Here is a 15,588-nt window from a genome sequence, read left to right as displayed (position 1 = left end):
AATGAGGAAGAAGCAAAACTGGAAACTACTGATAAACCCATCAGATCTTGTGAGATCTTTTTACTATTGTGAGAATAGCATGGGAAAGACTGGCCCCCATGATTCAACTACCTCCCCGTGGGTCCCTCCCACAAAATCTGGGAATGCTGAGAGATACAATTCAAGTTGAGATTTGAGTGGGGACACAGACAAACCATATCAGCATATAACATATATAATACATATAAATGCATTATATATGTCCATATAAATTACATAAATCTCAGGGATTTCCAGCAAGATGGCCTAATAGGAACAGCTCAGTCTGCAGCTCCCAGTGAGACTGATGCAGAAGGCAGGTAATTTCTACATTTCCAACTGAGGTGCCTGGTTCATCTCATTGGGACTGATTGGAGAGTGGGTGCAGCCCACAGAGGGTGAGCCAAAGCAGGGTGGGGCATCACCTCATCCAGGAAGCATAAGGGGTTAGGGTATTTCCCTTTCCTAGCCAAGGGAAGCCATGAGAGACTGTACTTAGAGGAACTGTACACTACTGCCCAGATACTGTGCTTTTCTCATGGTCTTTGCAATGAGCAGACCAGGAGATACCCTCTGGTGCTTGGTTTCGTGTGTCCGATGCCCATGGAGCCCAGCAAGCTAAGATACATTGGCTTGAAATTCTCACTGCTATCATAGCAGTCTGAGATTGACTTGGGATGCTCAAGCTTGGTGGGGGGAGGGGCAACTGCCATTGCTGAGACTTGAGTAGGCAGTTTTATGCTCACAGTGTAAACAAAGCTCTAACTGGGCAGAGGCCACCACAGCTCAGCAAGTCCAATTGCCTCTTTAGATTCCACTTCTATGGGTAGGTCATCTCTAAACAAAAGGCAGAAGCCCTAGTCAGTGACTTATAGATAAAACCCCCATCTCCCTGGTACAGACCACCTGGGGGAAAGGGTAGCTGTGGGCACAGCTTCAGCAGTCTTAAGCATCCCTGACTGGCAGCTCTGAAGAGAGCAGTTGTTCTCATACCACAAATTTTGAGCTCTGGTAATGGACAGACTGCCTCCTCAAGTGGGTTCCTGACCCCCATGTAGCCTGACTGGGAGACACCTCCCAGTAGGGGCCGACAGACACCTCATACATGAGAGCTCTGACTGGCATCTGGTGGTTGCCCCTCTGGGACGAGGCTTCCAGAGGAAGGATCAGGCAGCAATACTTGCTGTTCTGCAGCTTCCGCTGGTGATACCCAGGCAAACAGTGTCTGGAGTGGACCTCCAGCAAACTCCAAAAGCCCTATAGCTGAGAAGCCTGATTGTTAGAAGGAAAACTAACAAACAGAAAGGAATAGCATCAACATCAACAAAAGCAGGTCCACACCAAAACCCCATCTGTAGGTCACCAACATCAAAGACCAAAGGTAGATAAAAGCACAAAGATGGGTAGAAACCAGTGTAGAAAAGCTGAAAATTCCAAAAATCAGAACGCCTCTTTTCCTCCAAAGGATCACAACTCCTCACCAGCAAGCGAACAAAACTTGATGGAGAATGAGTTTGAAGAATTGACAGAAGTAGGCTTCAGAAGTTGGTAACAACAAACTCCTCTGAGCTAAAGGATCATGTTCTAACCCAATGAAAAGCAGCTAAAAACCTTGAAAAAAGGTTAGACAAATTACTAACTAGAATAACCAGTGTAAGGAAGAATATAAATGACCTGATGGAGCTGAAAATAAAACAGGACAACATCTTTGTGGAGCATACACAAGTTTCAATAGCCAAATCCATCAAGCAGAAGAAAGCATATCAGTGATTGAAAAATGGGACTACCTGTAAAGACCAAATCTATGTTTGATTGGTGTACCTGAAAGTGATGGGGAGAATGGAACCATGTTGGAAAACACTCTTCAGGATATTGCCCAGGAGAACTTCCCCAACCTAGCAAGGCAGCCCAACATTCAAATTTAGGAAATACAGAGAGCAACACAAAGATATTCCTCAAGACGAGTAACGCACAAGACACATAATTGTCAGATTCGCCAAGGTTGAAATGAAGGAAAAAATGTTAAAGGCAGCCAGAGAGAAAGGTTGGGTTACCCATAAAAGGAAGCCCATTAGACAAACAGCAGATCTCTCATCAGACACTCAACAAGCAAGAAGAGAGTGGGGCCAATATTCAACATCTTTAAAGAAAAGAATGTTCAACCCAGAATTTCATATCCAGTCAAGCTAAGCTTTATAAGTGAAGGAGAAATAAAAACCTCTACAGACAAGCAAATGCTAAGAGATTTTGTCACCACCATGCCAGCCTTGCAACTCCTGAAGGAAGCACTAAACATTGAAAGAAACAACCAGTCGCAGTCACTGCAAAAATATGCCAAATTGTAAAGACCATTGAAGCTATGAAGAAACTGCATCAACTAACAAACACAATAAGCAGCTAGCATCAAAATGACAGGATCAAATTCACACAAACAATATTAACTTTAAATGTAAAAGGGCTAAATGCCCCAATTAAAAGACACAGACTCTCAAATTGGATAAAGAGTCAAGACCCACCAGTGTGCTATACTCAGGAGACCCATCTCATGTGCAAAGACACACATAGGCTCAAAACAAAGGGATGGACGAATGTTTAACATGAAAATGAAAACCAAAAAAAGCAGGGGTTGCAATCCTAGTCTCTGATAAAACAGACTTTAAACCAACAAAGATCAAACAAGACAAAGAAGGCCATTACATAATGGTAAAGGCATCAATGCAACAAGAAAAACTAACTATCCTAAATACATATGCACCCAATACAGGAGCACCCAGATTCATAAAGCAAGTTCTTAGAGACCTACAAAGAGACTTAGACTCCCACACAAGAATAATGGGAGACTTTAACACCCCACTGTAAATATTAGGCAGATCAACAAAACAGAAAATTAACAATGATATCCAGGACTTGAACTCAGCTCTGGACCAAGCAGACCTAATAGACATCTACAGAATTCTCCACCCCTAATCAACAGAATATACATTCTTCTCAGCACCACATCACACTTATTCTAAAATTGACCACATAATTGGAAGTAAAACACTCCTCACCAAATGTAAAAGAACAGAAATCACCACAAACTGTCTCTCAGACCACAGTGCAATCAAATTAGAACTCAGAATTAAGAAACTCACTCAAAACCACACAACTACATGGAAACTGAACAACTGCTCCAGAATGACTACGGGGTAAATAATGAAATGAAGGCAGAAATAAAGATGTTCTTTGAAACCAATGAGAACAAAGACACAACATACCAGAATCTCTGGGACATATTTGAAGCAGTGTGTAGAGGGAAATTTATAGCACTAAATGCCCACAAGAGAAAGCAGGAAAGATCTAAAATTGACACCCTAACATCACAATTAAAGGAGCTAGAGAAGCAAGAGCAAACAAATTCAAAAGCTAGCAGAAGACAAGAAATAACTAAGATCAGAGCAAAACTGAAGGAGATAGAGACACAAAAAGCCCTTCAAAAAATCAATGAATCCAGGAGCAGGTTTTTTGAAAAGATCAACAAAATAGATAGACGGTTAGCCAGATTAATACAGAAGAAAAGAGAGAAGACTCAAATAGATGCAATAAAAAATGATAAAGGGGATATCACCACCAATCCCACAGAAATACAAACTACCATCAGAGAATACTATAAGCACCTCTATGCAAATAAACTAGGAAATCTAGAAGAAATGGATAAATTCCTGGACACATACACCCTCCCAAGACTAAACCAGGAAGAAGTGGAATCTCTGAATAGACCGATAACAGGTTTTGAAATTGAGGCAGTAATTAATAGCCTATTAACCAAAAAAAGTCCAGGACCAGACGGGTTCACAGCCAAATTCTACCAGAGGTTCAAAGAGGAGCTTGTACCTTTCCTTCTGTAACTATTCCAACGAATAGAAAAACAGGGAACCCTCCCTAACTCATTTTATGAGAGCACCATCATCCTGCCACCACAACCTGGCATAGACAGGTTGTGAACAACGACATGTTGTGAACAAAGACAGGTTGTGAAAAAACATTTTAGGCCAATATCACTGATGAACATCGATGTGAAAATCCTCAATAAAATACTGGCAAACCAAATACAGCAGCACATCAAAAAGCTTATCCACCACGATCAAGTTGGCTTCATCACTGGGATGCAAGGCTGGTTCAACATACACAAATAAATAAACATAATCCATCACATAAACAGAACCAGTGACAAAAAACACATTATTATCTCAATAGAGGGAGAAGAAGCCTTTAACAAAATTCAACAGCCCTTCATGCTAGAAACTCTCAGTAAACTAGGTATTGATGGAATATATCTCAAAATAATAAGACCTATTTATGACAAACTCACAGCCAATATTATACTGAATGGGCAAAAACTGGAAGCATTCCCTTTGAAAACCTGCACAAGACAAGGATGCCCTCTCTCCCCATTCCTATTCAGCATTGTATTAAAAGTTCTGGCCAGGACAATCAGGCAAAAGAAAGAAATAAAGGTATTCAATTAGGAAAAGAAGAAATTGTCTCTGTTTGCAGATGGCATGATTGTATATTTAGAAAACCCCATCATCTCAGCCCCAAACTCCTTCAGCTGATAAGCAACTTCAGCAAAGTCTCAGGATACAAAATCAATGTGCAAAAATCACAAGCATTCCTGTATACCAATAACAGAGAGCCAAATCATGAATGAACTCCCATTCACAATTGCTACAAAGAGAATAAAATATCTAGGAATCCAACTTAGAAGGGATGTGAAGGACCTCTTCAAGGTGAACTACAAACCACTGCTTAAGGAAATAAAAGAGGACACAAACAAATGGAAGAACATTCCATGCTCATGGATAGAAAGAATCAATATCATCAAAAGGGCCATACTGCCCAAGATAATTTATAGATTCAATGCTATCCCCATCAAGCCACCACTGATTTTCTCCACAGAATTTGGAAAAACTACTTTAAATTTAATATGGAATCAAAAAAGAGCCCACATATCCAAGCCAATCCTAAACAAAAAGAACAAAGCTGGAGGCATCACACTACCTGACTTCAAACTATACTACAAGTCTACAGTAACCAAAACAGCATGGTACTGGTACCAAATCAGATATATGGACCAGTAGAACAGAACAAAGGCTAAAAAATAACACCACATATTTACAACCAACTGATCTGTGATAAACCTGACACAAACAAGCAATGGGGAAATAATTCCCTATTTAATAAATGGTGCTGGGAAAACTGTCTAGCCATGTGCACAAAGCCGAAACTGGATCCTTTCTTTACACTTTATACAAAAATTAACTCAAGATGTATTAAAGACTTAAATGTAAGACCTAAAACAATAAAAACCCTGGAAGAAAATCTAGGCAATAACATGCAGAACATATGCATGGGCAAAGACTTCATGACTAAAACACCAAAAGCAAAGTCAACAAAAGCCAAAATTGACACATGGGATGTAATTAAACTAAAGAGCTTCTGCACAGCAAAGGAAACTATCATCAGAGTGAACAGGCAACCTACAGAATGGGAGAAAATTTTTGCAATCTATCCATCTGACAAAGAGCTAATATCCAGATTCTACAAAGAACTTAAATTTACAAGAAAAAAAAAAAAAAACCCATCAAAAAGTGGGTGAAGGATATGAACAGACACTTCTAAAAAGAAGACATTTATGCAGCCAACAAACTTATGAAAAAATGCTCATCATCACTGGTCGTTAGAGAAATTCAAATCAAAACCACGGTGAGATACCATCTCACACCAGTTAGAATGGCGACCGTTAAAAAGTCAGGAAACAACAGATGCTGGAAAGGCTGTAGAGACGTAGGAATGCTTTCACGCTGTTGGTGGGATTGCATATTAGTTCAATCGTAGAAGACAGTGGGGCAATTCCTCAAGGATCTAGAACCAGAAATACCATTTGACCCAGCAATCACATTACTGGGTATGTACCCAAAGGATTATAACTCATTCTACTATAAAGACACATGCACATGTAGGCTTGTTGAAGCACTGTTCACAATAGCAAAGACTTGGAACCAACCCAAATGTCCATCAATGATAGACTCGATAAAGAAAATGTGGCATATATACACCATACAACATGGAATACTATGTAGCCACAAAAAAGGATGAGTTCATGTCCTCTGAAGGAACATGGATGAAACTGGAAAGCATCATTCTCATCAAAGTAACACAAGAAGAGAAAATCAAACACCTCATGTTTTCACTCGTAAGTGGGAGGTGAACAATAAGAACATATGGACATAGGTCAGGAAAATCACACACCGGGACTTGTTGGAAGGTGGAGGACTGGGGGAGGGATAGCACTAGAAGAAATACCTAATGTAAATGATGAGTCGATGGGTGCAGCAAATCAACATGGCACACGTATACCTATGTAACAAATCTGCACGTTGTGCACATGTACCCCATAACTTAAAGTATAATAACAATAAAAAGAAAAGATAAATCATATATATACACACATATATATATATATAGAGAGAGAGAGAGTTAACAGATGGCAAATTCTTTCAGTTGAGGGCACACAAACTTGATTTCTTCATATAATGATGGCATGAAATATGAGACACAAATGACTAAGACAATCTTAAAAACTTGTGATGCATTTATTAACCTTAATAGCTAAAATTAAAATCAAAATTAAGATGTCAAGAGCCCCAAACTTAGAATACTGTATATCGTCTTTGTAAAATAATTTCAGGATCTGTTATATTTCACAATTTTTTTCAGTATCTAATTTTTTACTTGTTTCTAACTGAGGGTGGTATACAAAATCATAAGAAGAAGTGAAAGTTTCTTACGGAACTAGGATTATATTATTACACAATTAAATGCAAAATAATTTGTGCAGCTTTCCAGATACTCAGTATCTCCCATATTTTCAGTAATAACAACAGCAAACACTTAAATTACACTTATCATATGTCAAACAGTGTTCTATAAACTTATTATTCATGTCAGGGAGTCTAAATTTTACTTCTACCTTCTTAGGCATTTTTATCAGGGCCTAAGAATTAAAGTGACATAAAAGAGCTTAGCAGGAAAAAAGCAAACAAATATATTCAATATAAACTTAATAAGGCACAGGAATCCTTACATAGAAATGATGACCCAAAACGAAATGACAAAAAACCTGAATGTTTTTCTCGAAACCAACTGTTTAGTTCGAACAAAGACAGGCAGTTGTAAAAAAGTAACTGAACTATGCGGACAGGCTAATGCAATAAAAGAAGACCTGGCTATCATTGTGCAATCTAGCCATGTAATGAAATTACACTCGTACTCCATAAGTTTATGCAAATAAAAAACAGCTTAAAAAATACTAATTCTTTTGAGAAGGTCTGTTTGTACGGGATTCTCTTGATCTCAACTTCTTGTCCCTGGTAACAAGAATTTTACTTTTTCCTGATATACTGAAGACATCTTCCATCTTCTCCTTTTAGGAAGAGAAACAGAGGGTCAGAGTTCCCTTCCTACAACTGGTGTTTAGGTTTTGTTTTAGTTTTTAAAATAATTTAGCTCAAAATATACCTTATGCCAAAGCAGTGTATATTGGGGTGGCGTATTCTCCTACCCTTCACTCACATAAACCTATGATATTTGATAGTTGACAATAATAATAGTTTCCTTTCCTTCCAACCTTAATTGGTGTCTGCTAGGAAACAGTGTAGTATGGTGCAGTTTGTGGTTGTTGAGCAATGTCCAGCTTTCTTCTTAGAAAAAACAATTTTCTGATACTCCATCATGTTGATTTAACTGTCTTTTGTTGTAATTTTAAACAAATATGATCAAACCTAGTAGATATAAACTCCTTATGCTTACAAATTTAATAAAAACAATGAAACCAAATGGATTTACAAATTAAAAATGAACAAATCTATAAAAGTAAAATGACCACTGCTTTAGTGTTTCTTTTCCGTAATGAATAATTTTTAAATCTAATAATTACTATTTAGATGGGTCCATCAATCAAGTAGTGTGCCCCAAAATGTAACTGCAAAATTTTAAAGTTGCTACATAATGAAAAATTGTTCCTTGAAGCCAATAAAAATGCACTGCAAACAATACTGCCGTGATAACAAACATTCTCATTTTATTAGCTTCATTAAGAAATAAAATATTGTTCTCTATAATGTCTTCCTGTTACGCTTGGAGGCCACCTCTTGATTCGAACTGCTTAGTGAGAAGACTGGTGACCCCTAGTTGCTAATCCAAGGGTTAGTTGTTAGTCTTACTCATATTTAATGATCAACAGCATCAGACACATCTGATTACACTGAAACATATTTGTTATTTGGCTTTCAGTATACAATACTTTCTAGCTTTTCTTCCATTTCTCTTGTTGCTTCTTAATTTTCCTTTTCTTTCCTTTCCTTTCCTTTACTGATTTCTTCTAATTTCCCTGACCTCTAAAATTAGAGGTATATGGCTCAGTGCTCCTAACTCATTCCTATCTATACCATTTACTCAGTGTGTCATTCTCTTTCTTGCATACTCATGCCCATATATCCATCTTTATGCTATTTGCTTCCCAAGTTATATCTCCAGTTCATATCTCTTTCAGGCTTAGTGAATATTTCACTTCACTAATAACTCCACTTGGGTGGCTAATAGGCATTCAAAACCTAACATATCAACGACAAACAAAAACATCTTCAAATCTGTAATTTTTTTTCTTCCTTTCCCAAACTCTATTTTCACAAAGATTTCCTCATCTCATAAAGGGTAACTTACTCTTGAGTTCTTAGGCATTAAAACTTGAAGACGTCTTTAGCCATGCATTCAATACACACCCTCCTACTGTGTCCGGAATTTGTTCCTTCCGGTGGGTTCTTGGTCTCACTGACTTCAAGAATGAAGCCATGGACCCTTGTGGTGAGTGTTACAGTTCTTAAAGATGGTGTGTCTGGAGTTTGTTCCTTCAGATGTTCAGATGTGTCCGGAGTTTCTTCATTCCATTGGGTTTATGGTCTTGCTGACTTCAGGAGTGAAGCCACAGACCTTTGCAGTGAGTGTTACAGCTCTTAAAGGTGGCAAGTCCGGAGTTGTTTGTTCCTTCTGGTGGGTTCATGGTCTCGCTGACTTCAGGAGTGAAGCTGTAGACCTTTGCAGTGAGTGTTACAGCTCATAAAGGTAGTATGGACCCAAAGAGTGAGCAGCAGCAAGATTTATTGTGAAGAGCAAAAGAACAAAGCTTCCATAGCATGGAAGACAACCCAAGTGGGTTGCCGCTGCTGGCTGGGTGGCCAGCTTTTATTACCTTATTTGACCCCGCCCACATCTGCTGATTGGTCCATTTTACAGAGTGCTGGTTGGTGTGTTTACAATCCTTTAGCTAGACACAGAGTGCTGATTGGTGCATTTTTACAGAGTGCTGATTGGTGCATTTACAATCCTTTAGCTAGACAGAAAAGTTCTCCAAGTCCCCACCTCACCCAGAAGCCCAGCTGGCTTCACCTCTCACTACAAAAAATCCTCTTTGCTCTACCCTTAAAATATATCCAGATTCTAGCATCTCACCATCTCATTATTCTCACTCTCTTCTAAGTCACCAACATCTCCCATGTGATGGCAACAAGCTGCCAAACCTCTCTTTCTTGGACGTTTGCCATAGCATCCTAACTGACTCACTGCTTCTTATTTTGTACATTTACTCTCTTTTTTTGACAGTGCAGTAAGAGTAATTTTTTCCAAATATTCCACATGAGTTTAATGCTATACTCAAAACCTTCCAAGTGCTCCCATTCCTTCTTAAACTATCCACATTCCTTCTCTCTCCTACTACTTTCACCTTGCTCATTTTGCACCTGTATAATAAATTATATGCTAATCCTCTATTTCAGCCAACAACTTGAAGCCTCCTGCTCTCTACTAGGACTGCCCCAATCTGGATTTCCAGAAAACCTCAAGACGTGCTCCACTGGATTATCCCACTCAGTTTTTGGATTAAATATCACCCTCTTAATGAGGTCTTTATTAACAACTCTATTTTTAAAGGTAACTCCATAACCCCTTGGATCTCCTTGCTTCCACCATGCCCTGTTTTATTTTTTAATAACATCACCATGTTATATTATATGCATATTTATTTATTTATGGTTTATTGTCTGTCTTACATCACTGAAATGCATACTGCATGAAACAGGTATTTTTGTGTGCTTAATTTCTGGTCTGTCCCCAATGCCTATCAGAGTGACTGGACATTCTGATCAATGAATACTAAAAAAAATGGAGACAAAATAATTCATCTTTCATACAATGTTAGATATGGGCCAATTATTGCTTCTTTCATGAGAAAATGCTGAACTAATGCCAGCCATGCATTGTTTACTTAAGTAGAATTCTCAAACCCCTGAGAATGTATCTGCAAATTTTTAAGTAGGAGAAACCCTGAGGTAAAGCTTAATTTCATAGCCTTTGCATTTTACAGACTTGGTAGAAATCCTGGTTCTGACACTAGCTTGTTAACATCTGTCAGTTTACTTAACCTCCAAGCTTCCATGTCATCTGCAAAATACATAAAAAATTTTATATGATGAAGTGAATCATTTGATGGCAATTATTTATTACAGCATAAAGTAATATTATTTCTAGTTTTAATGTTATATGATTCTAAGGCTTTTATGACAGGGATCATGTGTTTCTAAATGGGGACCAACTGTGACTAGTTATTTTGGAGCAAATTCAGCTAACTCAAGGAATACTCAAACCAGTGATAGGGTCCTCAGTAGCATCACATTCCAACCATTTGAACAATCATTCTCCATAGGAAAAAGATGTTGGGCACTCATCCTAATTCTCTTCCTGCTAAGCGACTGGGAGATAAAATAAAGCTTCAGAAACTACTTAATTACTTTGTAAAAGTTGAAAGAGTCTGAAGTGGACTCTTTATTTTGCCTTTATAATGGCTTTTGTACCACTGAGTGAAATAGTTCTGATGTTTATCAAGTGGATCCTGGGATTCTGACAAAGACTTGCCTACCGTCTTTGACTATGCCTCAAAATATTAACCTGAAATTAAGTAGGATGACCACATTTATCAATTTATTTATTTATAAATATTTGGAAATAATTAATAATTTATCTGGTTTATATTCTAGACATAGGTATATTGTAGAAAGGCTATTTTTAGTTTAAAGACTTTTTATCTGAAATTATCAATAGAATATTGGAACACATAAAACATTACAGAAGAAAATCTTATACAGTATTGACTTGGAGACTTCCTTGACCTAGGTATAGATCCTGTGAGATGGTTCCATTGAAGTTGAAAGATTCCCCCTTTTAATATTTTGATTTTATTAATGGGTCATGCCTGATATAATTAGCATTTATGACACAAAATTAAACTGTTATATATAAAATACACATCATATTTCAGTATAGAAGAGCTCACAGCCAAACAAAAATTTCACCAGAATATTTTATAATATTACAAATGCTTAACTTGTTCAAATGCTTAATTTGTTCCTCTAGAATTCATGAATTAATTCACTTACTTTTGTCTCCTAAACAAAAATGGGCTTTTAAATGAAAACTTTCCTTTACCTCTGAAGCAAGGTATGGCTAACTTCATGTAGTATTTCCCTCATATCAGCTCAAAATGAGATGGTACAACTTATGAAACTACTCCTACCTGTCTGTTTTCACTATTGAATCATACTTAATGCAAGAGTTTCCAAACTGTGACCCTCATTTGTTTATTGTAACCTCCAAATAAGCATTTCCATTATCCATAGTAGTTGCCCAATTAGTTCAGTTCTATTACAAATCATTTATTGAATACTTACAGGCTAGGCACTGCACTATATAGAAGAGTAGCACACACAAAAAAATTCTATAGACATATTTATGGCATTTTTATCCCCCCATAGGATCTGAGGTATGTTACAAAATGTATATACAGTATACAAAGGATAAAATAATATTTTTACAATTGTTTTTGAAGTAATAAGAATATGAAAATAATAAAAAATTAAACTGTTATATATAAAATAAACATCATATTTCAGTATAGAAGAGCTCACAACCAAACAAAAATTTTACCAGAATATTTTATAATATTACAAATGCTTAACTTGTGCAAATGCTTAATTTGTTCCTCTAGAATTCATGAATTAATTCACTTACTTTTATCTCCTAAACAAAAATGAGTTTTTAAATGAAAACTTTAAAAGATAAAATAAAATTAATAGGAAGGTGTAGCAGAAACGGTTAATACTACTCAAGATTTTTAAGGGTTTCAGTTTTCCTGCTATTGGGACCAAAGCCTTGAAACATTTTTCTACTTACTGGTTTCGATGAATAAATAAAATTTAGTATATCTCAAAGACTAAATATGTCTCTTTTAAGCCATCTTTATTGAGTACTTATTATATATTTGGAATTTTGTAAGTACTAGACATTTGAGAGTTATGGTATATTTTCACGGTGAGTGCCTAGAAGTTTAATATTCTGTGTTACTTTCTTCCTTTTTTTTTTTTTTTTGAGACAGAGCCTTGCTCTATTCCCCAGGCTGGAGTACAGTGGCTCAATCTCTGCCCACTGCACCTTCCATTTCCCAGGTTCAAGCGATTTGCATGCCTCAGCCTCCCAAGTAGCTGGGATTACAGGCACTTGCCACCATGCTCAGATAATTTTTGTATTTTTAGTAGAGATGGGGTTTTACCATGTTGGCCAGGCAGGTCTCGAATTCCTGACCTCAGGTGATCCGCCTGCCTTGGCCTCCCAAAGTTCTGGGATTACAGGCATGAGTCACCTCAGCCGGCCTCTGTGTTTCTAAGTAGAGACATAACCGTGGGCTTTGGCAGTTTATCAGACGTTCAGTTGGACTAAGGCTGTTTTATGAAATGTAGACATGATAGTTGGCTTCAGTCATATTGCTATGGAACAGGGACTGCAAAGATACACAGCAAATTGGGAGAAAACTATAATTCAATACAACTATACCTTAATACAACCATATCTGGAAAATATATTTCCAAGCTAGTTTTATTTAACAGCCATCATTGAATACCCCTTATATACCAAGTACACAGGTTGCAAAAATGAAATAAAACAGTCCCTGCTTCCAGCAAACCAGAACCATGCTCCCTCTTAAAATCTTCTGTTCCCACCAGCTGTCCCAGGAATAACAGAGTAGAAAAATATGACTTATCAGGACCCCCACAAGGGGTGATTTTTCTCCAGAAATTTTTACAAAGAAAAGCAAAGTCAAGGATCATATGCATTGTCTGTATTCCCATTTAATTAAAAAAACCTTCATAAACATGTGAAATCATATTTGCTCATATGAAATATTTACATTTTATAAATAGGCATTCTAATCATAAGCTATGTTGATGGCTCACAAACTCTTACATCAGAGAGGATAAAGAAAGACTTGGCATGTCCTTCCCAAAAGGCTCCCAACCATTGATTTAATTGTTGAATGCTAAAAGTGGTATGTGCCATATTTGTAAAGAAAACCAAAACAAACTAAGAAAAGTAAGCACATGGGGCAAATACTTTGATAAATGAAACTTTTTTTGTTGTTCATAGGGAAAATAAAGAAAGATTGCTTGCCTCCGTATGGAAAAATCTCATCAGTATTTCAAAGACAATACGCTGGTAACTTGATCAAACTGTCCCCTGAAGATAAAGTGTCATAGACATAAATGCAATTCATTTGTGAACACCTTTGTTTTCTGTCTTTGAAAAAACTGAGATTATCATCATTTTCTGTGACCGGGAATAAAAATAAAATGATGTAAAAAGCTACATTCCCTTAATGAAGTTTTTCTTAGTAGAAAACCCAGAGTCTCAGTGTTCTGCTGACATTTGTGCCTTTTGATTTTAATGGTACAGCTTTATCTTTTGGGCAGAGTGTTCTGACACAGAACCTAATTTATATTTGCCAAATTAAAATTCAGAAGGTGATGAGAGGCAGGAGGTCTCTTAAGCTGTTTGCCAAATTCTATCCGTTTCATGGCTATAATTCAAATTATGTAATTGAATGAAAATTTTATTTAAGATCTTCTGGTTAAAGAAAAAAAATACCAAGACAGAACAATCACGACAAATAGAAACTAAGAGCACACTATCCTTATTTTAATGGGAAACTCAGCTGTTGCCAAATATATATGAAATTGGCTTTTCATTTTGAGTATAAAAATATCAAATAGATGTTCACTTGAACCTCTTACAGAGGATCAACTGAAAAGTCATTAAAGCTAAAATTTGCTTAGGTTTTTAGTCCTTTAAAATAATTTAGAATCAAAGGTACATCTAAATCAGCATATTCAGGATCCCGGTTGGATGCCACTTCATCTAAAGCTTTCATTTTTCTCATTCTACCCACTCCCATTGGTATTGTTCCTGGATCACACCCAAGACATCTGCTCAGCTGTGCTCTCTTTTTAAATATGATGATGTTGTGATTAGCGGGATACAGCACTTAGCTCTGGGATTGTGTTTTATCCTACAGTCCACTGTTACCTACTGTGCCCTTCTGCTCATTTACTAAGCAGATGGTCAGGATTAGAGGCACATCTGTAAACATGAAAGAAATATGTCTTCAGTGTAACTCTGACTGACCTAAATAGGGAATGAACTTCTGGTCCTCACCTTTTTTAGCCCTTACTCTAACAAAACAAGATAATCGGTCCAGGTGCAAAATTAAGGAAACACTAATTTATACCAAAGAAGAAAATAATCAGGGTCAGTTTGGTATTTTTGTTGTGTCAATATTTATTCAGGACAACTTCCCAGAAAGAAATGCTAAAGATTTCAAAGGTAAAGGACAAAACTTGTCAGATTATTAAAATAATACATAATGAAGAATAGTTGAAATGCTATAAGCAGTTACCTGGAGTGGCAAAGAAAGGAGGGACACAGTTTGGAAGACGAAGAAGCTACGCTTTGCAATATGAAACCAGATTGGTGATTACCATGGACCATGATGTTGAGCACTGTGCTAAGTTCATTACACACATTGCGTTGAATTCTTACATAATCCCTCCAGAGCAAATACCATTATCTTCATACTACAGGCTGAGGAATCTGGGACTCAGAGAGGTGAAGTGACTCTCCCAAGATCACAAATGTCTCCAAAAGTCAACATTATGAATAACTGAAAAGAAGATGACATAAGAAATACAACAGAGTCATCAAGTAAGAAAGAATAGCACCCTTAATGTATCCACGTTTTAAAAGAATTAAAGGAAAAAAAAAAGCAGAAATGTATTAGGTCCTACTATAAAAGAGGTAGCTGCAAAAGATATAAGGGGGATTTGGGTGCTTCCCGGCAGGCTTGTTATGCCAAAATTTACATTTATTTACATGTCTGCACACGTGGTTGACTTCTTGGTGTTGACAATGGGGGAAAATGTGTGAAAATGGGCACGTTCTGAATGTCAGCAACATATGCTTGAACAGGTGGTTCTAAAATAAATGACAATAAGAGTAGCCATTTAGTTGGGTCATAATGACAAAAGAAACAGGAAGCAATGCCTTAAGGTCCTGGATAGAATAATCTGATTAAGATTCGACAATTGTTGCAGT

The 15,588-nt window shown here is 37.0% G+C and overlaps 1 long non-coding RNA gene across 1 annotated transcript; it reads left to right on the top strand.

Annotated features, from left to right (window-relative positions):
• Positions 1–719: 719 nt before the first annotated feature.
• Positions 720–13,806, top strand: LOC103875947. The gene is made up of 3 exons (XR_634974.4): positions 720–844; positions 9,891–10,044; positions 13,588–13,806. It is a non-coding gene; the product is annotated as an uncharacterized LOC103875947 (long non-coding RNA).
• Positions 13,807–15,588: the final 1,782 nt, after the last annotated feature.

This window comes from Papio anubis, chromosome 9 (genome assembly GCF_008728515.1).
Source record: "Papio anubis isolate 15944 chromosome 9, Panubis1.0, whole genome shotgun sequence".
Classification (NCBI taxonomy): domain Eukaryota; kingdom Metazoa; phylum Chordata; class Mammalia; order Primates; family Cercopithecidae; genus Papio; species Papio anubis.
The sequence above is the reverse complement of the archived record's forward strand: the minus strand, read 5'-3'. Positions and strand labels throughout refer to the sequence as shown.